This window comes from Notamacropus eugenii, chromosome 3 (assembly GCF_028372415.1).
Source record: "Notamacropus eugenii isolate mMacEug1 chromosome 3, mMacEug1.pri_v2, whole genome shotgun sequence".
Lineage (NCBI taxonomy): Eukaryota > Metazoa > Chordata > Mammalia > Diprotodontia > Macropodidae > Notamacropus > Notamacropus eugenii.
Window position 1 is genome coordinate 229,300,907 of NC_092874.1, and position 26,854 is coordinate 229,327,760.

Below are 26,854 nucleotides of genomic sequence, written 5' to 3' on the forward strand. Positions count from 1 at the left end.
TATCTCACTTATATTCTGGCCTATCTTTTTTTATTTCATAATCTTGACATGTGCTTAATTAGTTCAACTAAATATTTTCTACTCTTGCTCTCTTATCAATCTATCCGTTCTTCCTTCTCTACATACATACATACATACATTTGTTCCTTCATTCTTTCTTTCCTTCTTTCCTTTCACTCTGCCACCTATCACTAGCTCTATTCTCTGACAATTAGAGGATCCCTTTCCTTACTAAGGTCAAACCCTGAACTTTTTCTTTGATCCTATTTTTTCTATTTCTTTTGGGAGCTAACATTTTCAACAACGGTTCCTCCCTGAACTCTATGACTTTGTATGTAATTTTAAATCTCTTTCTATCCATTGTCTACTTCCCTGATGCCTTAAAATTATTTGTGCCTTTCCTTCCTTTCACAGCCTTTCATACTGGGTCTATAGAAAAACATGTAGAGTCATTGGTATTCACTTCCTCTCCTTCCACTCATTTTGAGGGACTTATAATCTTGTTTAAGAGTTCACTACTCAGTGGAAATTGTCAAATCCAAGATTCCTAATGACCTTTTAATGTATTTTTTAAATTTAATTTGTGTTATTCAATACTAAAGTATGATCCAACATGAACATTTCCATACACAAAAATGCAGAAAATATTATGAATGGAATTATGACTCTATCATGCCCACTTTGAGTTCTTCAAAAATGTTACTTTTTCCTGACTCAGTTTCCCCACTGACACCTGGCAGACTTTAAGCTTAACTGAATGCAAGTTTACAATCTACTCCTGCCTGTAACTGATATGTAGTTGGGGTGATATTGTTTCCCTGCAATGTCCCCACTCTTAGTGGCAATTTCCTATAGTCAAAAGGTTTATAAGCTTAATACCAGATCTCTTAAATTATAGATTGGTGGTAGGGGAACATTCAAAGTTAAGACTGAAATTAAGCTATTAAGCTTAGGACTTTAGACCAACAACAATAATTTAGGGTCCTTTAATTCTTAATAATAGTGTGGAAACAATTAGGTCAAGAGCTTGTGAAGTCAGCATACATATTTATTATGTGTGTCTCAGTTGGCTAATGTTTAAAAAAAATCATTTGTGGTTTATATTGTAAATACTTTAAAAGAAGTATCACCTGACCAAAAGTTGGAAATGTTTTATGTGATATGAACTGTGTTAAAAATGAAAAAAAAAACAAAAAACAAAAAAAACAAGAATCTCTTTCCAGAACTGATTGTTGGATTCTTTCCATTTCTATTATACTTGCTGGTTCTAGAATATCAGGGCAATTTTCCTTGATAATTTCTTGAAAAATGATGTCTAAATACCTTTTTTGATCATGGTTTTTAGTTAGTCCAATATTTTTTGAATTACATCTCTTGTATCTATTTTCCAGGTCAGTGGTTTTCCCCATATTTCACATTGTCTTCTATTTTTTTTTCATTCTTTTGGTTCTATTCTATAATTACTTAATTTCTTATAAAGTCATCAGCTTCCATTTCCCACACTCTACTTTTTAAAGAATTATTTTCTTCAGTGAAGTTTTGCACCCCCTTTTCCATTTGGCCAATTCTGTTTTTAAGGTATTCTTCTCTTCATTGAGTTTTTGGAGGTGTTTTGCCATTTGAGTTAGTCTGTTTTTAAGATGTTATTTTCTTCAGTATTTTTAGGGTCTCCTTTAGCAAGCAGTTGACTTGCTTTACATTATTTTCTTATATCACTCTGATTTTTCTTCCCAATTGTTCCTCTACTTTATTTGATTTTCAAAATCCTTTTTGAGCTCTTCCATGGTCTGTGAGCAATTCATATTTTTCTTGGAGGCTTTCAATGTAGGAGCTTTGACTTTGTCTTGTTCTGGCTGTATGTTTTGATCTTTGTCACTAAAGTAATATTCTACAGTCTGAGGTCTTTTACTATGTTTATTCATCTTCCCAGTCATATACTTGACTTTCTATCTCTTGGTTCAAAGTAGGACTCTGCTTCAAGTGGGGCTGGGAGTGGGGAGGGATGTGTTGTCCCAGGCTTCAGAGATTTTTGTATCAGCCACTCAATTCCCCACTGTCTGTGGTCCCAGAGTTATGAAAACAGCCTTTAACACTGCTGTTGCTGCTGCCTCATTATCACCCTGGGGCTGGGGCCAGGCTAGGCCAGATGAAGTGTTTCTATTTCACACAGGTCCCACAGAGTTTTCCCACTGACCTTTCTGGAATTTGTGGGTTGAGAAGGATGGAAACTGCCACAGTTACCAACCATTCATTCCCCTGAGGACTGCTCCAGCTGTCTCTGATGGTGCAGCCCACACCACACTGCTCTCTGCTCCCTACCTGGTGTGATCAACTGTTCCTGTTGACTTTCCAGGTTGTCTTTGGCAGGGGATTTGTTTCAGTGTCATTTTGTGAGTTCTGTCACCTTAGATTTTGTTTGGAGTAAATTTTTCCCAATTTGTTTATTTATTTTTAGTTTTCAAGATTCATTTCCACAAGATTTTAAGATTCAAATTTTCTCTCCATCTCTCCCCTCCCCCTACTCCAAAACACCATGTGTTCTTAATACCCTTCCCACCAATCTACCCTCCTTATCTTACCCCTACCTTCCCTTATCCCCATCTTCCTTCTTTTCTTGTAGGGCAAGATAGATTTTTATACACCACTACCTGTATTTCTTATTCCCTAGTTACATGCAAAAACAATCCTCAACATTCATTCCTAAAATTTTGAATTCTAACTTCTCTCCCTTGCTCTCTCCCCACCCACCCCCACTGAGAAAGCAAGCAATTCAACACAGGCTATATATGTGTAGTTTTGCTAATGACTTCCATTATAGTTTTGTTGTGAAACACTACCTATATTTCCATCCATCCTATCCTGCTCACCCCATTATTCTATTCTCTTGTTTGACCTTATACCTACTCAAAAGTGCTTGCTTCTAATTACGCCCCTCCTTTCATTTGCCCTCCCTTTGTCACCCCCCACACAAGCAACTTAGCCCCTTCTCCCCTACTTTCCTGTAGTGTCAGATAGATTTTCATATCAAATTGAGTGTGTATGTTATTCCCTCCTTAAACCAAATGTGATGAGAGTAAGCTTCACTTTTCTCCTCCCACCTGGCCCTTTTCCCGTCCATTGAAAAAGCTTTTTCTTGCATTTTTTATGAGAGATAATTGGCTCCATTCCATTTTTCCTTTTCTCCTCCCAACATATTCCTCTCTCACTCCTTAATTTTATTTATTTAGATACCATCCCTTCCTATTCAACCTACCCTGTGCCCTCTGTCTATGTGTGTGTGTGTGTGTGTGTGTGTGTGTGTGTGTGTGTGTGTGTGTGTAATATGTCCAGCTACCCAAATACTGAGAAAAGTTTCAAGAGTTACAAATATTATCTTTCCATGTAGGAATGTAAACATTTCAGCTTTAGTAAGTCCCCTATGATCTCTCTTTCCTGTTTACTTTTTCATACTTCTCTTGGTTCTTGTGTTTGAAAGTCAAATTTTCTATTCATCTCTGGTCTTTTCATCTAGAATGCTTGAAAGTCCTCTATTTCATTGACTTACTATTTTTTCCCTTGAAGTATTATACTCAGTTTTGCTGGGTAGGTGATTCTTGGTTTTAATCCTAATTCCTTTGACTTCTGGAATGTCATATTCCAAACCCTTTGATCCCTTAATGTAGATGCTGCCAGATCCTGAATTATCCTGATTGTATCTCCACAGTACTCTAATTGTTTCTTTCTGGGAGTTTGTAATATTTTTTCTTTGACCTGGGAATTCTGGAATTTGATTACAATTTTCCTAGTTTTTCTTTTTGGATATCTTTCAGGAGGTGATTTGTGAATTCTTTCAATATTTACTTTACCATCTGGTTCCAGAATATCAGGACAGTTTTCCTTGATAATTTCATGAAAAATGATGTCTAGGCTCTCCTTTTGATTATGGCTTCCAGGTAGTCCCATAATTTTTTGTAGCATCTCTCCTGGATGTATTTTCCAGGTCAGTAGTTTTTCTAGTGAGCTATTTCACATTGCCTTCTATTTTTTCATTCTTTTGGTTTTGTTTTGTATTTTCTTGGCTTCTCATAAAGTCATTAGCCTCCATTTAATTTTTATTGCATTCTAATTTTTAAAGAACTATTTTCTTCAGTGAGCTTTTGAACCTTCTTTTCCATGTGAGTCATTCTCCTCTTTAAAGCATTCTTCTCTTCATTGGCTTGTTGGACCTTTTTGCCATTTAAGTTAGTCTATTTTTAAATGTGTTAATTTCTTCAGCATTTTTTTGGTCTCCTTTAGCTAGCTGTTGACTTGCTTTTTATGATTTTCTTGCATCACTCTCATTTATCTTCTCATTTTTTTCCTACACTTCTCTTACTTGATTTTCAAAATCCTTTGCTTGTATGGCCTGAAACTATTGCAAATGTATTTTGGAGGTTTTTGGATGAAAATACAATAACTTTTAGGTCTTCCTGTGGTGGTATGCATTGTTCCTCCTCATCTGAAAGGGTGAAAGAAAATGCCTACTCACCAAGAAAGTAATCTTATCTTGTCTTATTCTTTTTCTCTTTTTTGGACATTTTCCCAGCCAGTTATTTGACTTTGAGTTCTTTGTCAAGGGAAGGGTATACTCTGGGGACCTATAAATTCTTGATTCCTCCAAGGTGGCACAATCAAGGGAGAGGAGTGTATTCCTCTCCTGGTCTGAGCTCTGGTCTGTGAGCAAGATTCCCTCTCCAGAGCCTTCACCAGCTCCACCAGGCCAACACTCCTCCTCACCCCAAGGCCCCTACTAAGGGATGACATCCAGATCAGCTGCTCCATTCCCCCAGGGGATTTAGGCCAGGGCTCCAAAAATGGATGCTGCTGTTGCCTGGGACCAGGGGTAGACCACTGCATTCCCTTCTCACTTAAGTGAAAGAGCTTTCTCATTGACCTTTGAAACTGTCTTTGGGATTTGTGAGTTGGGGAATCTGGTACACGCAGCTCCTCTTGGTTGGTGCCTTGAAGCCTCTTTAGTCCTGTCCTTTCCACAGTGAGACCCATGCTGTGCTCCACACCAGGTATGGTAGACCTTTCCTCTCAGCCCTCCAGGCTGTCTTGGGCTGGAAATCTCTTTCACCCTATCGTCTTATGTCTTCTGCTGCTCTAGAATTTGTTTAGAGTCATTTTTTACACGTATTTTATAAGCTGTGTGAGGAAAGCTTCCAGAGGTTGTGTCCTTCTTCTGCTCAGCCATCTTGGCTCTATCCCCCTAGAGTCATTTTTAAATGTATTTGGAAAGCTTTGGTAAAGATCTCAGGAAAGTTCCTGCTTTTATTCTGCCATCTTGGCTCTGCCCCTCTGCTTGTGTGTCTTAATGAAACTTCTCTACATGTCTAAAAATTTAAATGATTCCTTATTCTTTCTTTTTTTTTCTTTTCATCCTTCTTTCTGGTGTCTTTCTCTTGGTTTCTGTTCCTTGTTCTTCCCTTCATTTACTCTATCTTTTTCTTTCCCCTCACTGGGTAGCACCCAGCCACATTCTAGGAACAGTAATATTCTCCCTTTTAACAAGTTAGTCTAATCAAGCAAAATATATTCATACACCAGATATCTCTGAAAAATGAATGCTCTGTTCTCCACTGACTCTCTAAGAGAGGTGGGAAGCAGGCTTTGTCAGCAGATTTCTGGAGGCATTAGTTCATTAATCCATCACATTGATCAGAGTTCTGAAGTCTTTGAAAGTTGTTTTTCTTTCTAATATGTCAGACATTGTAAAACTTATTTATAATGAGCTCATTTCGTTTTGCTTTACTTCAAATAACTCTTCTCAATTTTATTAATCTGTTCCTTTCATGACTTCTTAGGGTACTGTAATATTCCATAACTTTTATATGCAATAACTTGTTCAACCCTTACCAATTAATAAACATTCCTTTAATTTGAGGAGTTTTTTTGCTGCACTATAAAGATGCTGCTTTAAATAGAGGTACTGCTGGATTACAGTTCAGTGATATTTTGGTAACACTTCAAATTTCTTTTAGAATTACTGAACAATTCATAGAATTAAAAAATAGTCTATTCTTTCAACAACTTTATAGTCCCTCCAATAATTGTATTTTTATTTTTTTAGTTATATTTTACAACTTAATAGGTATAAGACAGAAAAACTCTGAACTCTTAATTTTCAGCTTTTCTTGTTCTTAATGATTTGAAACATTTTGACATGGCTATTGATGATTTGGATTTATTCCCTTTAGAATTATCATGTTCCATTTTTTACTACTTTTCTTTGGGGGTGGTGATACCTGTTTTGTTGTGTTTGGCCACATTTTTTGCCTATCTTAGTTACCAGCCATTTATCAGATAAACTACTACAAAGATTTTTCCCTCTGGTTGATTGTTTCCCTTTTAATTTTACCTACATGAAACAGGAAACTTTCAATTTTAAGTATTCAAATTTTATCATTTTATCTTTTTCAATCCTTTCTATCCCTTGTTTGATTATGAACTTTTCCTCTATCCATAGTATATTTCATTTGTCTATAATGTTATTTTAAAAAATTTTCTATCACATTTGAATTTGGAGCTTGCTGTGTTATATGGAGTGAGATCTTAGTCTAAACTTAATTTCTTGTTCATTTTTTTCAGTCGTTTATATTTTATCTTTCCTCACTTAATTGTATTTTATTCTATCCTAAATGTAATTTCTGTCAGATTGCTTTCTGTTATGTGGTCTCCATCACCAAAAATTTCTGCGGGAAATGTACTTATCAAAGACCATGCTACTCTGCTGATTTGCATTTCTTTGTTTCCACAGTAATTAATCTCTTCCAAGGATCAGTTTTTGTACATTTCAGTCAGTACCCAGTGGTTTGGATGCTTATTTCCTAGAATTATAATTTGAGATCTGGAACTGCTATACCTCTTTCCCATTTTTTCCATTACTTCCCTTGATATTTTCACTTTTTATTTATCCAGATCACTTTTATTTTTATTATTGTTTTTGGTTTCTGAAGTAATCCTTGTATACCTTGGTGGCTATGCAACTGAGTAAATAAATTCATTATGGATATATTATCATTTTAATTATATTCACATGAGCAAAGCATCAGAAATTAATGTTTCTCCAATTGTTTAGATGTTTATTTCCGCAAATTTTATAGGTGTATTCACCTAGTTCTTTTGTGTCAAGATAGGTAGACTCTGAAATATGTTATGCATTCTCTACTTGTTTGAATAGGTTTTTTCTTTCTATCTCCTGCTTCAGCATTTTGTTGCTAATGTGTGGAAAAAAATGATGAATTGTGTGAATTTATTTATATCCTCCTATTTTGTTACTGTTGTTGTTTTAATGAATTTTTAGTTGAATCTCAAGCATTCCTGAAGTAGACCATGATTTTTACAAAATATATTAATTTCATTATTTCTTTGGGTATGATTATTTCCATTTTGACAACATAATGTTATTACAAATATGTAAACATTATTAGATTGCTACTGATAGATTTTATAAAACTATATCATATAGTTGCAGTGATACTGGACACCCTTGCTTTATCTATGATCTTATTTGAAGGTCTTCTAACTTTTCTCCATTACATCTAACATTTCCCTTTGGCTTTGCCACATTAATTAATGTTCTTCTTATTCCAATGTTCTTTTTAATTTTTTAAATATATAAATAGGTTCTATATTTTGATCAAAATATTTTTCGCATATATTGAAGCAATTTTGTGATTTTATGGCTTTTTTATTAATATGGTATATTATATTTAGAATTTCATCATATTGAACCAACTCTTTATTTCCTTTCTAAATAAAATCTTATCATGATATGCAGCCTCTCAAAATATCTTTCATTGTATACTTAAGTTCATTTTGGTCTTAATCTTTCTTTATTCTTCCTATTGGTTTCTACATCCTTTTAATTTTCTCTTTACAAAGAACTATCAGACTTCAATATTCTCATTTGGTGGTGGAGACAAAACTGCAGAATGAAAGGAGGAACTCACCTGAATTCTCCCACCAATGATAAGCAAGCTGGGAGAGCAAGGAATAGTTTGCCTTCAGATTTATGGATAATGGAAGAATTTATGACCAAACACGAGATAGAGAACATTATGAAATGCGAAATGGATAATTTTTATTATTATATTGTATTGAAAATTTTTTTTGTAAAAACAAAGGCAATGCAACCAAGATTCCGAGGGAAGCAGAAAACTGGGAAAGAATTGCTAAAACCAGTATGTCTGGTAAAGGTCTCACTTCTAAAATATATAGAGACCTGAGTCAAATTTATAAGAATACAATTCATTCCCCAGTTGACAAATGGTCAAAGGATATGACCAAGTGGTTTTCAGAGGAAGAAAATAAAGATATCTATAGTCATATAAAAATGCTCTAAATCACCATTGATTAGAGAAATGCAAATCAAAACAACTCTGAGTTACCACATCACACCTATCAGATTGTCTAACATGGCAAAAGAGGAAAATCATAAATGTTGGAGAAGATATAGGAAAATTGGAACACTAATACACTGTTGGTGGAGTTCTGAACTGATCCAACCATTTGGGAGAACAATTTGGAACTATACCCAAAGGTCTATAAAAATGTGCATACCCTTTGACCCAGAAATACCACTTCTAGGACTGTATCCCAAAGACAGGATACAAAAGCCAAAAAAGACCCACTTGTACATAAATATTTATGCCAGCTTCTTTTGGTGGCAAAAAATAGGGAACTGAGGGGAAGCCCATCTAATGGGGAATGGCTGAACAAGTTGTGGTATATGAATGTAATGGAATGCTTTTGTGCTACAAGAAATACAAGAACATGTGGATTTCAGAAAATTCTGGACAGACTTGTATGAACTGATGCTGAGTAAGCGGAGCACAACCAGGAGAACATTGTACACAGTTACAGTCACGTTGTGCTATGACTAACTTTGATAGACTTGGCTGTTTTCAGCAATGCAAGAATCTAAAACTCCAAAATGCTCATGATGGAAAATGTTATCCCCATTCAGAGAAAGAATTATGGAGTCAGAATACAAATCAAAACATACTATTTGCTCTTTTTCTCTTTTGTTTTGATTTTATGTTTTTGTTATGTTTTGTTTCTCATTTCTCATGGTTCATTCCATTGGTTATAATTCTTCTTTTCAACATGACTAATGTAAAAATATTCTTAATGTGAAGGTATATGTAGAGTCTGTATCAATCTGCAAGCCATACTGGCACAGGGGAGAAAATTTGTAACTCAAAAATTTGTGGAACTAAATGTTGTATACTAACAGTAAATAAATGAATGAATGAATGAATAAATAAATAATAAATGAATGAATGGATGAATGAATGAATGAATGAATAAACAAACAAATAAACAAACAAACAAACAAACAAATAAATAAATAAAGATGAAGCCATTCTGAAATGCCGCTTCACATCAATCAGATTGGCTAGTATGAGAAAAAAAGAAAACTGATAAATGTTGATAAATGAGAGGTTTGGAAAATAGCAACACTAACGCTCTGTTGGTGTAGTTGTTAAAGTTTTGAACTGATTGAACTGTTCTGGACAGCAGTTTGGAACTATGCCCAAAGGTCAACGAAACTATGCATCCAGGGATCCCCTTGATCCAGTAATATCACTGCTAGGTCTGTATCCCAAAGAGATTATATAAAAAGGAAAAGGACCTACATGTGCCAAAATGTTTATACCATTGTGACAATTCATTGTGATGTGAATGACAATCCATTCCAATGTCACTATTCATTGTGATAAAATATTGGAAATTGTGGAAATGTCTATTACTTGAGGAATGGCTGAACAAGCTGTGGTATATGAATGCAATGGAATAATATTGTGCAATAAGAAATGATGAACAGGAAAATTTCAGGGGGAAAAATCCTTGAAAAACTTATGCAAAGTAAACTGAGCAGAACCAAGAATACATTGTACATGGTATCAGCAACACTGGGTGAGAATCAACTTTGAATGACTCAGCTATTCTCAACAGCACAATGATTCAAGTCAAGTACGAAAGATTCATAAAAGAAAATACTATCCAAATCCAGATGAAGAATTGATCGACTCTGAATGCAGATCAAAGCATTTTTCACTTACTTTATTCTTTCTCATGTTTTTTTCTTTTGATCTGTTTCTTCTTCCAAAATTGTGATGAATATGGAAATATTCTTTATATGATAGCACATTTATAAACTATATCAAACTCCCTACCATTTTCAGAAGAGGGGAGGGATAGGATAGAGGGGGGAAAATTTGAAATTCAAAATGTTTTAAAAATTAATGCCAAACATTTCTTTTCTTGGGGAAAAAATAAAATACTAATTAAAAAATATTCTCATTTAGTGCTCTGCAATTTTCTATCCTTGATTCAGGGCACTAGTTAGTATCCTGTCCACATGGTAGCTTTCAAGATAAGGACATTTTAGGCAGTCTGTTCTGGGGACTGAACAGTTACATTGAACAGTGGATAGACTACCAGGGTAGGAGTCAACAAGACCTGACTTTTAAACTCTGCCTCAGACACTTACTGTGTGATCTTGGGTTAATCACTTAAGCTTGCATGCCTCAGGCTCTTCATATTTAAAATGAGTTGGAGAATCATATGGAAAACCACTCTTGTATCTTTGTCAAGAAAATCTCAAGAGAGGTCATGAAGCATCAGACATGACTGAAAAACTACTCAATAAAATTCTGAGGGTTCCTTGATCAGGAGTTGTCTCTGTTCACCCTGAGTCTTCTTTGATCAAAATGTTGAATCCAATTCAAGGTTGCCGTCATTATAGTTCTGGGTGAATTCCTCCTTATAACCGAGATTTTCCTAGTTGATATGTTGCATATTCTGTCTCCTTTGAAGTTTCTCTAGTCATTGCACTAGGAGCCATGAGTCTTCAATTATCAGGGTGCTAGATATTCTTTCATTTCCTTCTGGACTTATCTACTAAAGTGACTGTTGCTTCCATCAGTCTACTGCTGTGGTATCCATAACTGGGTGGTTCTCTACACCCTAGGGCTTCCCATGTGATGCTGCTTTAAGTTTCCAGTTGGTTTACTTGTGCTTCTGCTGCTTCCCTGATAGCACTTTGCTTCTATTGTCTATGCCTTCTATCTTTTTTATGCAGTCCTGGATGGGATGAATAATCTTACTGAGGTTTTTCTTTGTATTTCTTAATCATCATTTAATCTGGTGCTCCTTCTTTGTTACTACTCGAAGAAAAAATGGGAAGGCTAAACTCTTATGTCATCTACCAGGTGGCCATCTAAATGGAAACTCTCTCAATGATCTTTTCAATACTAAAACTGTTGATCTTATTGAGCCTTCTTAACATCACTTCAGTGTTTAACATTGTTGACCATCTCTTCTTAGAAATACTCATTTCCCTGAGGTTTTCTCTTTCCTCATCATTTAAATTATATGAATTTTCACAGTCTCCTTTTCTAGATGGTCATCCATATGTTGTTCTCTGCCATTCTCTTTCTTTTCAGTCTCATTTCTAAATGATCATCCATATGTTATTCTCTCCCATTAGGTTTTACATAAGGTTCTGTCCTATGTCTGATTCAATTCTCTCTTAACAGTATCTCTTGATCTCATCAGGTCCCATGAGCTCAGTTACCATCTATAGTCAGATCACTTCCCATTCTATACATAGACTTTCAGTTCCACAGCCCCAACTCCCTGTTAGATACTTCAAGTTTCTTATCTTATAGGAATGTCAAACTCCAAATGGCCAAACTGGAATTACTTATCTTCTTCCTTAAATCTATCTCTCCTCCAGATATTTCCATTTTATGTTCAGGACATTCCTATTTTTCTAGTCACTACCTTCACGACCTTGGAGTCACCTTTACCTCTTCTCTTTCCTTTATCCACCAACATCTATCAATTTGCAAATTTTCTTGATTCTCTCTTTACAATTCCTGTCATATCTATCCTTTTGCCTTTCCTTTTCTCATTTCACTATTACCTTACTTCTGAATTATGGCAACTGCTTCTAAATTAGACCGAGTTTCTAGTCTTCTCCACCTTGAACACATCCTTCATATGGTTGCCCACATAAGCTTCCTGAGGCAGAAATCTAGCCATTTCACTTCTCTGCTTAAGAAAAGTTCAGTCTCAGAAAACACTTTTGTGGAAGGTCAAGTCAAAGGAGAGAATAGAATAAATGGAAGGTGGAACAGGATAGACGGAAATGTAGTTAGTCTTTCACACCATGACTGTTATGGGAGTGATTTGCATGACTATACATATATAACCTATATTGAATTACTTGCCTTCTTAATGAGAGTGAGTGGGGAGGAAGGAAAGGAGGAAATATAGAGCCAAAAGCTTTAAAAATGAATTTTAAAATTGTTTTTCCATGCAACTGAGAAATAAGACCTAAAGGCAATGGGGTATAGAAATCTATCTTGCCCTACAAGAAAATAGAAGAGAAGGAAATAAGGGGGTGGGGGTGATAGAATGGAGGGTAGATTGGAGGAAAGAGTAATCTGAATGTTCTGGGATGGGGGAAGGGTAGAGTTGGGGAGAAAAATTTAAAATTCAAAATCTTGTGGAAGTGAATGAGGAAAAATAAAAATAAAATAATTAAAATATGTAAAACAGTTCAGTGTCTTCTCATTGCCTATCACATCAAATTCTCTAATTTTGTATTTAATGGCCAGCTTAATTATACATGTTGATTCCACAAAACTGTCTACACACACTGTAATTCAGTCTTCTTGTACTTCTTGCTTGTCATTTAGCAGTAAATGCTTTTTGAGTCATTTTTGGGGTAAACCAATGGACACACCAAAGAAATGGAAGACAGTTGATGTCAAAAATGTGTACATCTGAAATTAATCCTTTGAAGGATATTTTGGAATTCATTTTTCCTTGGTTATGAATAGGCTAGCAGAAAGCATTTGAAAGCCAGATACTTTATGGGCTTCTAAAAGAAGTATGATCCCCTAGGCCTTTATGAGACTCTGACTTTAGCCCCTCTGATCTCACCATTAGAATAGAATATATTCAAATAACTGGGAAGCAGACCAGAGAAAAGAAAACTAGCCCAAAGATGGTGAGTGTAGGCATTGCACATATATAGTAAATTATTCTGTGTCATTTTTATCGATATTCCATATGTCTAAGATCTATATAAATTGATCTCAGGGGTCAGAGGTAAAATTTAACATTTTCTTTCATAGTAATTCTTCTTGGACCTACATGTGTGAAAAAACCATTCTCTGCATATTGGCCCAGGGTGACAAAGAGAATTTTCCAGTTGTATATTTTATCTACTGATCTGCAAATTTCTTGAGCTGTGAGCAACATAAAAATAGCAATATAATTCAAGAAATGTAATTGCATAATGATTATCAGGAAATCAATTTTTTCTCTTAAATATTATTAACAAATATGTCACTGAGTAGAGGCAGCTAGCTGGCACAGTAGACAGAGCACATTCTCTGGATTCAGGAGTACCTGAGTTCAAATCAACCTCAGACACTTGCAACACATCAGCTGTTTAACTGTGGGGAAGTTTAAGCCTGATTTCATCAATATACATATGTTTATATCTATCTATCTATTTATATATTTATCTATATCTATATTTATATATCTATCACTGGGCAAAAGGAGCTTATAATCTTTTTTTAAACTTCTTATTAGATCATTTTAACCAACAACCAGAGAAGAAATGTCCTTTAAAATACCCCAGAGTGGGCAGAGTCAAGAGGGAGGAGTAGAAAAACAGACCTGCTGTAGACCTCTTCCTATAGCCCATGAAATACCTCTAAAAATGACTCTAAACAAATTCTAGAGCAGCACAAGCCACAAAAAGACCAAGTGAAAGAGATTTCCAGCCCAAGGCAGCGTAGAAGGCCAACAGGAAAGGTCTATCAAACCAGTCTCAGAGAGGAGTGCATCCCATAGAGCGTAGCTCAGCCTTGGACAAGCTGTACAGCACATACAGTACAAGAGCAGGCCTCAGGGCATGGAATAATGGGCAACAGCTGCAGTTCCCAGATTTCTCAATCCACAAATGCCAAAGACAGCTTCAAAGGTCAGTGAGAAAGCTCTTTCACCTGGGTAAGAAGGGAGCAGGTTCCTGCCCTAGCCCCAGCCCAAGGCAGTCAATAGTAGCATCCATTTTAGAAGCCTCCACCTAACACCCTGGAAGAAATGAGATGCTGATCCTGGATCTCAGTTCTGAGTGATGGTTCTTGGATGAGGAGGAACACTGGCTGGTGCAGCTGGTGGAGGCTCTAGAGAGGGAATTCCACTCTCAGATCCTGGGCAGAAGAGTGCTCGTGGTTGTTCCCAGAGAAGAGCACAGGCCAGGAGAGGAGTAAACACCTCTCCCTTGATTTTGCTACCTTACAGGAACTGAGAACTTTTAGGTTTCCAGAGTATACCCTCTACTTGACAAAGGACTCAAAAGTCAAGTAATTGGCTGGGGAAGTGCCCAAAAACTAGAAAAGAAATAACACTACAAAAGGTCATTTTCTTGGTGAACAGGTATTTTCTTACATATTTTCAGATGAGGAAGAACAATGAATGTCATTTCGGGAGGATATAAAATTCAAGGCTTCTGCACCCAAAACTTCCAAAAATAATATGCAATGGTCTCAGGTCAAGGAAGAGCTCGAAAAGATTTTTGAAAATCAGGCAAGAGAGGAGGAGGAAAAATTAGGAAGAGAAATGAGAGCAACGCAAGAAAATTTTGAAAAGTGAGTCAAAAGCCTGCTAAAGGAGACCCCCCCAAAATGCTAAAGAAAATGATACCTTTAAAAATAGACTAACATAAATGGCAAAAGAGGTTCAAAAAGCCAATGAGGAGAAGAATGCTTCATAAAGCAGAATTACCCAAATGGAAAAGGAGTTTCAAAATGTCACTGAAAGAAATCACTCTTTAAAAATTAGAATGGAGCAGATGGAAGTTAACGACATTATGAAAAATCAAAAAATTACAAAACAAAACCAAAGAATGAAAAAGTTGAAGACAATGTGAAATGTCTCATTGGAAAAGCAATTGACCTGGAAAAGAGATCCAGGAGAGATAATTTTTTTAATATTTTTTTATTACTATTTTTTAAAATTTATTTATTTGACATTCATTTTAACAAAATTTTGGGTTCCAAATTTTCTCCCCTTTTGTCCCCTCCCCCCCCAAACACCGAGCATTCTAATTGCCCCTATCACCAATCTGCTCTCTCTTCTATCATCCCTCTCTGCCCCTGTCTCCATCTTCTCTTTTGTCCTGTAGGGCCAGATAACTTTCTATACCCCTTTACCTGTATTTCTTATTTCCTAGTGGCAAGAACATTACTCGACAGTTGTTCCTAAAACTTTGAATTCTCACTTCTTTTCATCCCTCCCTCCCCACCCCTTCCCTTTGGAAGGCAAGCAATTCAATATAGGCCAAACCTGTGTAGTTTTGCAAATGACTTCCATAATAGTTGAGTTGTATAAGACTGACTATATTTCCCTCCATCCTATCCTGTCCCCCATTACTTCTGCTCTCTCTTTTGATCCTGTCCCTCCCCATGAATGTCGACCTCAAATTGCTCCCTCCTCCCCATGCCCTCCCTTCCATCATTCCCCCCACCCTGCTTATCCCCTTATCCCCCACTTTCTTGTATTGTAAGACAGGTTTTCATACCAAAATGAGCGTGCATTTTATACCTTCCTTTAGTGGGATGTGATGAGAGTAAACTTCATGTTTTTCTCTCACCTCCCCTCTTTATCCCTCCACTAATAAGTCTTTTGCTTGCCTCTTTTTTGAGAGATAATTTGCCCCATTCCATTTGTCCCTTTCTCCTCCCAATATATTTCTCTCTCACCGCTTGATTTCATTTTTTTAAGATATGATCCCATCCTCTTCAATTCACTCTGTGCACTCTGTCTCTATGTGTGTGTGTGTGTGTGTGTGTGTGTGTGCATGTGTGCGTGTGTAATCCCACCCAGTACCCAGATACTGAAAAGTTTCAAGAGTTACAAATATTTTCCTTCCATGGAGGAATGTAAACAGTTCAACTTTAGTAAGTCCCTTATGACTTCTCTTTGCTGTTCACCTTTTCATGGTTCTCTTCATTCTTGTGTTTGAAAGTCAAATTTTCTTTTCAGCTCTGGTCTTTTCATCAAGAATGCTTGAAAGTCCTCTATTTCATTGAAAGACCAATTTTTCCCCTGAAGTATTATACTCAGTTTTGCTGGGTAGGTGATTTTTGGTTTTAGTCTTAGTTCCTTTGACTTCTAGAATATCCTATTCCATGCCCTTCGATCCCTTAATGTAGAAGCTGCTAGATCTTGTGTAATCCTGATTGTATTTCCATAATACTTGAATTGTTTCTTTCTAGCTGCTTGCAATATTTTCTCCTTGACCTGGGAACTCTGGAATTTGGCCACAATGTTCCTAGGAGTTTCTCTTTTTGGATCTCTTTCAGGCGGTGTTCTGTGGATGCCTTGAATATTTATTTTGCCCTCTGGTTCTAGAATGATGTCTAGGCTCTTTTTTTGATCATGGCTTTCAGGTAGTCCCATAATTTTTAAATTGTCTCTCCTGGATCTATTCTCCAGGTCAGTTGTTTTTCCAATGAGATATTTCACATTATCTTCCATTTTTTCATTCTTTTCGTTTTGTTTTGTGATTTCTTGGTTTCTCATAAAGTCATTAGCCTCCATCTGTTCCATTCTAATTTTGAAAGAACTATTTTCTTCAGTGAGCTTTTGAATCTCCTTTTCCATTTGGCTAATTCTGCTTTTGAAAGCATTCTTCTCCTCATTGGCTTTTTGAACCTCTTTTGCCAATTGAGTTAGCCTGTTTTTCAAGGTGTTATTTTCTTCAGCATTTTTTTGCGTCTCCTTTAGCAGGGTGCTGACCTGCTGTTCATGCTTTGACTGCATATCTCTCATTTCTCTTCCCAGCTTTTCCTCCACCTCTCTAAGTTGATTTTCAAAATCCTTTTTGAGCTCTTCCATGGCCTGAGCCCACAGGATATTTAGTCTGGATGTTTGGGATACAGAAGCCTTGACTTCTATGTCTTTGCCTGATGGTAAGCATTGTTCTTCCTCATCAGAAGGGAAGGGAGGAGATGCCTGTTCACCAAGAAAGTAACCTTCTATAGTCTTGTTTCTTTTCCCTTTTCTGTGCATTTTCCCAGCCAGTGACTGGACCTCTGAATATTCTCCTCACACCCACCTCGCCTCCTGATCCTCCCAGCCAGCACTTGGGGTCTGAGATTCAAATGCTGCTCCCCAGACTTGGGGCTTCGACAGGGGCATGGCTGCTATTCAGTGTGAGATTAAGTTCAGGTGCTCAGGTTGGGGCAGGGCCGCCTCTCAGGCTCAGTTCCCTCAGGGGGTTTATGCACAGACCTTCAACAATGGATCCAGGCTCCTGCCTGCTTGGGGAGTGAGCCCTGGTCTGCCACTGCGTCAGCTACTGCCTCCCGAGGGGTCCTGAGTTATGGGGGCACCCCACTCCCCTCTCAACCTGCCAAGAAGACCCTCTCACTGACCCCCGTCACCTGTGGGTGGAGGGACCCGCGCGGCCGCTGGGGATCCCGTCCCTGAAGCCCGCTGAGATTTTCTCCTCTCCGTGCCATGGCCGTGGCAGGGCTGGGCTGGGCTCCGAGTCCACAGCGCGACGGACCTTTTGCGAGAGGTTTGCAGGTCCCTCTGGAACAGAAATCTCCTTTGCTCCACTGTGCTGTGGCCTCTAGTACTCCAGAATTCGCCATGAGTTCCTTTTTACCAATGTTCTATGGGTTTGGAGCTATGTGTATTTCTACTCCGTCTTTCTACTCCGCCATCTTGGCTCTGCCCCCCCGGAGAGATAATTTTAAAATTATTGTTGTACCTGAAAACCATGATAAAAAAAGAGCCTACACATCATCTTTCATAATATTATCAAGGAAAACTGCCCTGATATTCTAGAATTAGACCACAAAAGGAATATTGAAAGAATGCACTGAATGCCTCCCGAAAAAGACCCAAAAAGAGAAACTCCTAGGAATATTGTAGTCACATTCCAGAGTTCCCAGGTCAAGGAGAAAATATTGCAAGCAGCAAGAAAGAAACAATTCCAGCACTGTGGAAATACAATCAGGATAACACAAGATCTAGCAGCTTTTTCATTAAGGGATTAGAGGACTTGGAATATGATATTAAAAGGAATTCTAATTAAAATCAAGAATCACCTACCCAGTAAAACTGAGTGCTTTAGGGGAAATATGGTCATTCAATGAAATAGAGGAAATTCAAGCATTTTTGATGAAAAGACCAGAGGTGAATAGAAAATTTGATTTTCAAACATAAGAATCAAGAGAAGCTTGAAAAGTCAAACAGGAAATAGAAGTCATAAGGGACTTACTAAAGTTGAACTACTTACATTTCTACATGGAAAGATAATATTTGTAACTCTTGAGACTTTCCTCAGTACTAGTGTAGTTGGAGGGATTATTTACATACATGCATAAATACATTCATAAATACATATACATAGTATAGTATATATACATAGACAGAGTGCACAGGGTAAGTTAAATAGGAAGGGATGATATCTAAAAAACTAAAATTAAGGGGTGAAATGAATATATTGGGAAGAGAAAGGGAGAAATGGAATGGGCAAATTATCCCTCAGAAAAGAGGCAAGAAAAAGCTTTTACAATGGAGGAGGAAAGGGGGGAGGTGAGAAGGGAAAAGTGAAGCTTACTTCATCACATTTGGCTTAAGGAGGGAACAACATGCACATTCAATTTGGTATGAAAATCTATCTTACACTACAGGAAAGTAGAGGAGAAGAGGATAAGTGAGGTGTGGGGGTGTATAATAGAAGTGAGGGCAAATGGGAGGAGGGAATAATTAGAATTAAACAATTTTGGGGAGGGACAAAGTCAAAAGAGAGAATAGAATAAATGGGCATGAGAGCATGGAGAGAAATAAAGTTAGTCTTTCACAACATGACTTTATTATGGAAGTCTTTACATGACTACACATGTATGGCCTGTATTGAATTGCTTGTGGGGATAATAGGGAGGAAGTGAGAGAAGTTGGAACTCAAAGTTTTAGGTACAAATGTTGAGAATTGTCTTTTCATGCAAATGGGAAATAAGAAATACAGATAGTGGGGTATAGAAATCTATCTTTTGCTACAAGGAAAGAGAGAGATGGGGATAAGGGATCGGAGAGGTGTGATATAAGGGAGGGTAGATTGCAGCTTGGAAGGGGTAATCAGAATGTGTGGTTTCTTGGGGTGAGGGAGGGGAGAGATGGGGATAGACTTTGAAACTCAGAATCTTGTAGAAATGAATGTTGAAAAGTAAAAATGAATGAATAAATTAAAGTTTCAAAAAAATACCTCCAGTGAGGTAGAATAAGATGGTAGCATAAAAGTAGGAACTAGCCTGATTTCTCTCCAAAGTCTCTCAAAATACCTTTAAATAATTGTCAAATTAAAATATTAAATAATAATATTGTAATCAACTATGGAAAAAGATATAAAATAGGCAATTGTACAACCTCTACCACAAGGAATGGAAAAGTACAAATAGCATCAAACAGTGCTTTGGTACAGATAACTAAATAATGATTACAATAGAGATTCATTAGTGACTTTAGAACTTAGGTGTCCCAAGGGTCCTTTCATTTGTGAACACCGTTAGTCCCTATGCACCTATAGCACACTGGACAGATGAAAGAAATATCCTTTGCTGTTAGTGTACAGTTTGGACGCAAAATTGTCTCCGGACCCAGACAGGTCAGATCATGAGATCCAAATAATTTTCTTTCCAAAAGTTCAGTCTTTCTTTGTAGCAATAGACAGCTCATAGAAATATTTGCTGCATTTAATGTAGGACAGGATCTCTGATGTAACCTCATTTTAGAGCTGGTAATGAGAAAGTGGATTGGTATATTTCAGAAGATGGGAACCTAGGATAGACTCCATTGGGCCTGTTATTGTGATGTCATCGGCTTATGAGACAAAGTAGCCAAAAGTACATACATGTTTTTCCACTAATTTGTGCCTGCTCAGCTTTGAGGCATTCTAAGAGTGACTGGGTACAAAACTGCTCACTGAGATCTGATGTATGGACAGGAGAGTAAGTAAAATGATGAATGGTAATATCACTAATCCTTCTCCCCACCTTTTTTTAAGTTGTGGGGATAGAATAGATGCAGCAGTTTCCCTATACTGGAATACAGACGTGTGACCTGTCAATAGAAAGAAAAAAGAAAGGAAGGAAGGAAGGAAAGGCTATCAAATACATTATGTGTTTCAGGCACAAAATGAATAGTCATTTCTGAGATGCTACTTTTGTTTTTCACCAAGTGAACTTTGACATGTACTCTTTGGTGAGAGTATTTCACAGGGCTAGCTTCATATCTTCATGGATTGCATAATGGTCTTTGCAATTTGAGGGGTGTATGAGAATCACCCGCCAAAGCTGTCTCCCCACTTTCATGAGACACACTTCCTAAAATTGCACAATTTTTTTTACTTGCTTTGAATGAACAAGTTTCCACACGGAATAAATAAGCATCCTGAAGAGGATTAAAACATAAAGTAATTTTTTAATGGAACAGCAGAATGAATGAACTAAATGATACTTTTAAGCTAATATCTAGCTTGAAACACAGCACAGAAAGAAACCAGAAAGAGAGGGGAAGGGAAGGTGACTTTAAAAGTGGGACATTCAATACCCAGGGAAGGAGGAGAACAGAGTAGGGCCCACAGTGGGCAGTGCAAGCTCATTAGGCTCCAGGAGGACAAGTTCAGAGATTAGCCTCTTGGAAAGGTTTGCACAGGTGGTCGAACCCTACCTGACCTTCTTCTGAAGCACTAGTGATGAGCAGATATTTCACCTTCCATTTAATCATGGCTCTCATCAACCTAAGTCAGAGCACCTTGCTTGTGAGGGTGCCTTTAACACTAGATTTGGGTGATCTGACATGGACACCTAGTCTGAGGGGATCCTGACATCTTAGATGTCAGAGTGAAGCTTCATTTCCCCAACTTCAGGGGAAAAATTCCTCAGGTTTTTTGGTGAATAATATATTACAACAGCCAAGTTCATTTTATTCTCATAACTAATTGGGGGTTCTTGAGGAAGCCTATTCCAATGGAAAATGAAAAAAAAATTAATTGAATGACAGATGGGAAACATTTATTTAGCTACTGAATATCATTAATTAGTGATGATTCAAAAAATTATTATGAGGCAAAGTGGATAGAGCACTGGTCCTAAAGTCAAAAGAACCTGAGTTCTCAAGCATGTATGACCTTGGCCAAATCACTTTAGTCTCTTTGACTCCAAAAAAACAAAACCTTCAGGACCAGGTCCTACACCTAATGGAGGGAAATGTTCTTTCCTCTGGTCTTGCAATCACATTTACAAATAAGCTAAATAGAGGCAACATTAAGTAAAAAATAAAATCATCAGACAAAGTTAAACTATCTCTGTGACAAATTGCAATGGCAACAGCAGTGTGAGAGATGAACCCATTCTGCCTGAGACAATAAAATTATCAGATAAAGTGATCTAAAGCATAAGAATCAGGGCATGCTTCCAGAATCCCCTTTATTGTACCATACATAAGACATCCCCCAGCTCCATGGAGGAGCATGAGGAACTCCATACTTAGGACAGATAAAGAGGCCACTGTTAAGATCCAGCAGGCAATATGGATTTTCCAAAATGAAATCTCAGCATCTGTATCTGAAATATTCTTTATAATTACATAGACATTGACTCCTGCCCTTTCACGGATCCTGGGTCAGGCCTAGAGTTTCATAGATAAATGAGTTGCCTGTTACAGGGAACCTTCTCTTTTACCATGTGTTTCATGTTTCTTGAACTTCCTTTATCATAGTTACTTCCTTTGAATAAAAGTTTCCTTAATGAAAAAAGGAAAACAACCTTAAGAGATTTGACACATGAAGGGGTAATGTTTTCAAGTCTGAGAGTATAAATTACTGAAAGGAAGGGCATACGCTTGAAGGAGGAAGGAAGGGTAATGCTTCATAGAGAACAAAGAATTGTTGAAGGTGGCACAGTTGGCCCTAGCGTTTAGAGGACGGAGTTTTCAGGAAGACAAAATCAGAGACAAGTTTCTACTAGGCCACAATTCTGTCTCTGAAAGTAACTCTATGTGGAATCATTCCTATAAAACCTAAGCAAAAGAGAAATTGCCTCTCCAACAATCATGGATCCATGAATCAAGGATCATTGTTCCAGGCTTTATTGGTATCTGCCACACTGGAATTCACCTTGTGTGAACTGGTCACCATGGGATACAGAATCCTCACTTTTCAAGACACAGGAAAAATTCCCCTTAGGAATTTTTAAAGGGAATATATTATAGCAACAAAATAAAATGCATTCCCACAATTAATTGGGTTCTCCTAAGAAAACTTAATCCAGGAGACTATGAAGGAAAATTGAATGCAGATGTGAAACATTTGTATAGATACTGAATATAATTAACTCAGGATTAGTGAGAAACAGTAGTAACCAAATCCTGCTCAAAGCAAGTAACATTGCCTGTCCTTAACGTTACAGAATAAGCTAACAGAGAGGAAATCTACAAAGATGCAGAGTATCACTGGCAACACTGGATGCTGGTTACTTCTCATTGCAATGCTCACTGTGATAGAACAAATGATTGGTTTCTCTCTGAAAGGAAGTTAGAATATACAATGACCTCGAAAATTCTGAAGTACAGGGGAAATCCTATTATGAACTTTGTCACAATGCACCAGATGCCACCACTAAGTAGAGAAAGAGGGAATGCGAGGTTTTACTCTCCAAGTCTTTGCAGAAATAAATGCACCTGAATTTCTCTGCTCTACGGAACTAAAGACAGAAAAAATTCTATTTCCTCTATGGCAATTCCTCTCTCCTCATTGTACAAAGAAATTGATTAACATACTTTTACCTTAAAAATAGGAAAAAGAATAATGGAAGAAATATCAATTAGCCAATGTTACCCATTAAAGACAAATCTTCTGCAGAAGCAAAGTATATAGCACTCTTCATGGGGGAGATATCCATGCATTGCCTCCAATTCCAAAATTGTCAATTCCACTTCCTAATAATAATAATATCACTTCCTAGTAGTTAAATTATTCTTTGAAAGTGGCCATTACCAGTATTTTTTAGTTACTGTGGATTATTATTAGTTCTTCTTTTATTTCACTACAGAAAGAATTAATTAAATAGTGAGTCTAGTGCCAGGATATATTGGAGGTGCTAGGTAGGGGAAAGAGGAAAAAGCACTAGAAGACTGGGGAAAGCATCAGAGACCTGGTAGAGAGTGGAGAGAAGCCCCATTAAAACACTGATGGCAACCTCTGGTAACTGGAACTTTTCCTTAAGCTAAATCTTTCCTTCAGTTCTTTGAAAGAACTCACAGATAAAAAGTCAGGATGATATTTAGGAAATACAGAGGAGGGCAGCTTATGGGCTAAGGTAAAAGAGATGATAGCCAGGCATGTCCAACTCTTCAGGACCCAACGGACTATACTGTCAAAGGTGTTTTCTTGCAAAAGAACCTGAAATGATTTATCATTTCCTTCCCTAGTGGATCCTTTTGTCAAGGAATCAGAGGTTAAGTGACTTGTCCAAGCTCACAAAGCTAAGAATAGTCAGAAGATGGATTTGAACTCAGCTCTTGCTGACTCCAGGCCCAGCCCTCTGTCCACTGAGCCACCAACTGCTTCCAAGGTAAGAGAGAAGCATGTGGAAAAGTTGGTTCAAAACGAAAAAATATGGCTAGTAGAAATGAGGCAAAAGATAAAGAATAAAAGGGTTAGGACTCAGGGTTTGCAGATGTGGGTACAGATTAAATGGCCCTAAAGTTAGTTGTCCACAGGAGAGTAAGTTTCTTCATTCCCAACAGAAGTTGAAACAAAGGTATCAAGGAAATCACTAGAAAGTTTGTGGAGGCCTTGTGAATATCGTTGAGAGTAGAGAGATGCTTTCTGAGCAGAGAGTCACTTAGAACAAATGTGCCTGTGTCCTGGAATGTACTCATCTGAGATGTATGTGGTAGAGATAGATGGACTCCCTCTATAGGAGACTGTACTTCCTCCCAGAAAAATTATTGTCCCCCCCATCACTTCATGCTTCTGCAGCAACATGCTGTACAACTGTCCTCCCTGGGTCCTATTTAACATTTTCTCCTTTCCTAAGTATTCTTTCCTCCACCACGTTAATTGACCTAATTGTCAAAGAAGTTTATGATTTTACCTTCTATAGGAAGAATTTCCCCTCCCTTCACACTAGCATTTCTGGTAAGACAGACATCTACACTATCTCTCCAATGATAAATTTACGCTATACACCATAATGGTTCTGTTTCCCATTGCAGACACAGAGAATAGATTTCCCTCTGGCTGTGCTTGCCATCTGAGTCAGTAAGGCCATGGCTTGGCAAAGCATTTTTAGAAAACATGTGCTCAGAAAGAGTAAAATGAAACTAGGAAATCAGGTCTCCTAGGTCTTGGACAAGGCAGCAATGAGCATGGAACTAGGATAGTGCATGACAGACTCATTCAGGTGCAGGTGAATTAAGGTAGCTATTCCTAATGAACTTCTGGTACTTTAGTTGTATGTCCCTAAAGGATACTGGGATGTGGAGAGAATGGTTGCTGGAGCTGGTGGGCACTGATGCTTTCCACTAAGACTTAGACATCAATATTTATTATTGCTCTAAGTCCTAGTCCTGATTTCCCCTTGTAATACTACCCCGCCCCACTCTCCAGCAATCTCAGCATTAAATAACATGTCTGTGATGCTGTTTTCTGAGCTGTCACCATGAGAGAAGCTAAAGCTTCCTAAAGAGAAGCCACAAGAACTTAGCATATGGGTGGTCTGGTTATACAGCAGTCTGGTTTTGTGATAGAGAAAAGAGCCCAGAGGTGATGGGAAGTTAAAGAGAAGAAGTTGAATTTTCAGAGATTATTGTATGCACAGAATTACTCCTGGAACAAGTGAAGTTCAAAGTGTGTACACTGTGAAAACATATAAAACCAAGAACCATTTTCCTGTTTAAGCAATCCCAAGATAAGAATTGAAAATTAGCAATAACCATTAAAATGCTAAAAAAAATTAAATGAAAGACATTCAAAATAAAAGAACTCATTAAGACTCTGAGGTTTTATCACACACAGCCCATTTAGTGACAAAGGTGAAAAAATTAAAAGTACATAATTTGGAATGGATCTGGAAAAATAAGCACATTAGTGCTTGATTGCTAGAAGGAAAGAGTGGTCGAAAAGATCCACAAAACAATTTGAAATTTTCTGATAAAATATTCTGAAGGAAATATTCATAGTCTGTGAGTCATTTATGTCACCACTGTGCATATATCCAAAGGAGGTGAAAGAGGGAAAGTCACCACATACATTCCAAGATGTCATGGTACTTTCTATGGTAGCAACAAAGTGGATATGAAGTGAATGAATGTCAGACGGGCAATGGCTGAAAACTTCGTGGGATATGAACAGAAACATATTTGACATAGATAATCCCTGTGTTCATCTTCCTTCACTTTGTTTTCTAACTCACAAAGTGAATCAGTGAAGTGGGTATGCTTGAAAATAAGTGTGGTGTGAAAACAGAAGGAATCAACATAAACTTTTTAGAGGATACAAAGTAAATTGGATTGGGAAGAATTGGGGCAGATGCAAGGAGCTGGAGTTGAGGAGAAGGAAGATAGCTGGGGGTCAAAAGTCTTAAGAAAAATGCTGTCCTCAGTAGCTGATGTTCAAAGTCATTGAGGAAAATGGTATAATTGGTTTTTAGCCATAGAAAGAAAAAAGGGACTTCTTAGCATTTTTACCCAAATTGCATTGCTGACTTATTTAATGATCTCTCTCTCTCTCTCTCCCTCTCATACAGATCCATCAAAAGACAGAGACCAAACACGAGAAACCATAAAGTGATAACATTCATTTTTCGAAGACTAACAGATGATCCTCAGGTGCAAGTTCTGCTCTTTATCTTTCTTTTTCTAACCTACATGCTGAGTGTTACTGGGAACTTGACCATTATCACCCTCACCTGGGTGGATCCCCACCTTAAAACCCCCATGTACTTTTTCCTTAGAAATTATTCCTTCTTAGAATTGTCATTCACAACTGTCTGTATTCCCAGATTCCTGTACCATATGTCAAGTGGGAACTATACTGTGACCTATAATGCATGTTTCACTCAATTATTTTTTGGTATCCTCTTTGGGGCTTCAGAATTTTTTTCTCTTAGCTGCCATGTCTTATGATCGCTATGTAGCCATCTGCAAACCCCTGCACTATGCAGCCATTATAAACAACAGAGTCCGTAACCAGCTTCTGCTTGGTTGTTGGTTGTCTGGATTGATGATCATCCTCCTAATACTTGGTGAGGGTCTTGAGTTACAATTCTGTCAAAACAATATTATCGATCATTTTGTCTGTGATGTATCACCATTGTTGGAGATATCATGCTCCAATACACAGTTCCTAGAAAGAATGCTTTTAACCTTGGCTGTATTGACACTCATCATCACCTTAGTGTTAGTGGTTCTATCTTATGCCTATATTATCAGGACTATTCTGAGATTCCCCTCAGCTGAACAGAGAAAAAAAGCCTTTTCCACTTGTTCCTCCCACATGATTGTTGCGTCCATGACTTATGGCACCTGCATCTTCATTTATATCAAACCTTCTGAAAAAAGAAGGGGTGGCTTTGAATAAGGTGGTGACAGTACTAGCAACCTCAGTGGCACCAGTAATGAACCCCTTTATTTATACCCTGAGGAATAGACAAGTGATACAAGCTTTTTGGGACACACTGGAAAGGATTGTACTGATTTCAAAGCTGTAAGAGGTCAGTGAAAT

At 37.4% G+C, this 26,854-nt stretch overlaps 1 pseudogene; it reads left to right on the top strand.

Moving 5' to 3' along the window:
* The window catches only part of LOC140534195 (olfactory receptor 6C2-like), a 72,110-nt pseudogene that overhangs the window by 32,317 nt on the left and 12,939 nt on the right, over positions 1-26,854 (top strand).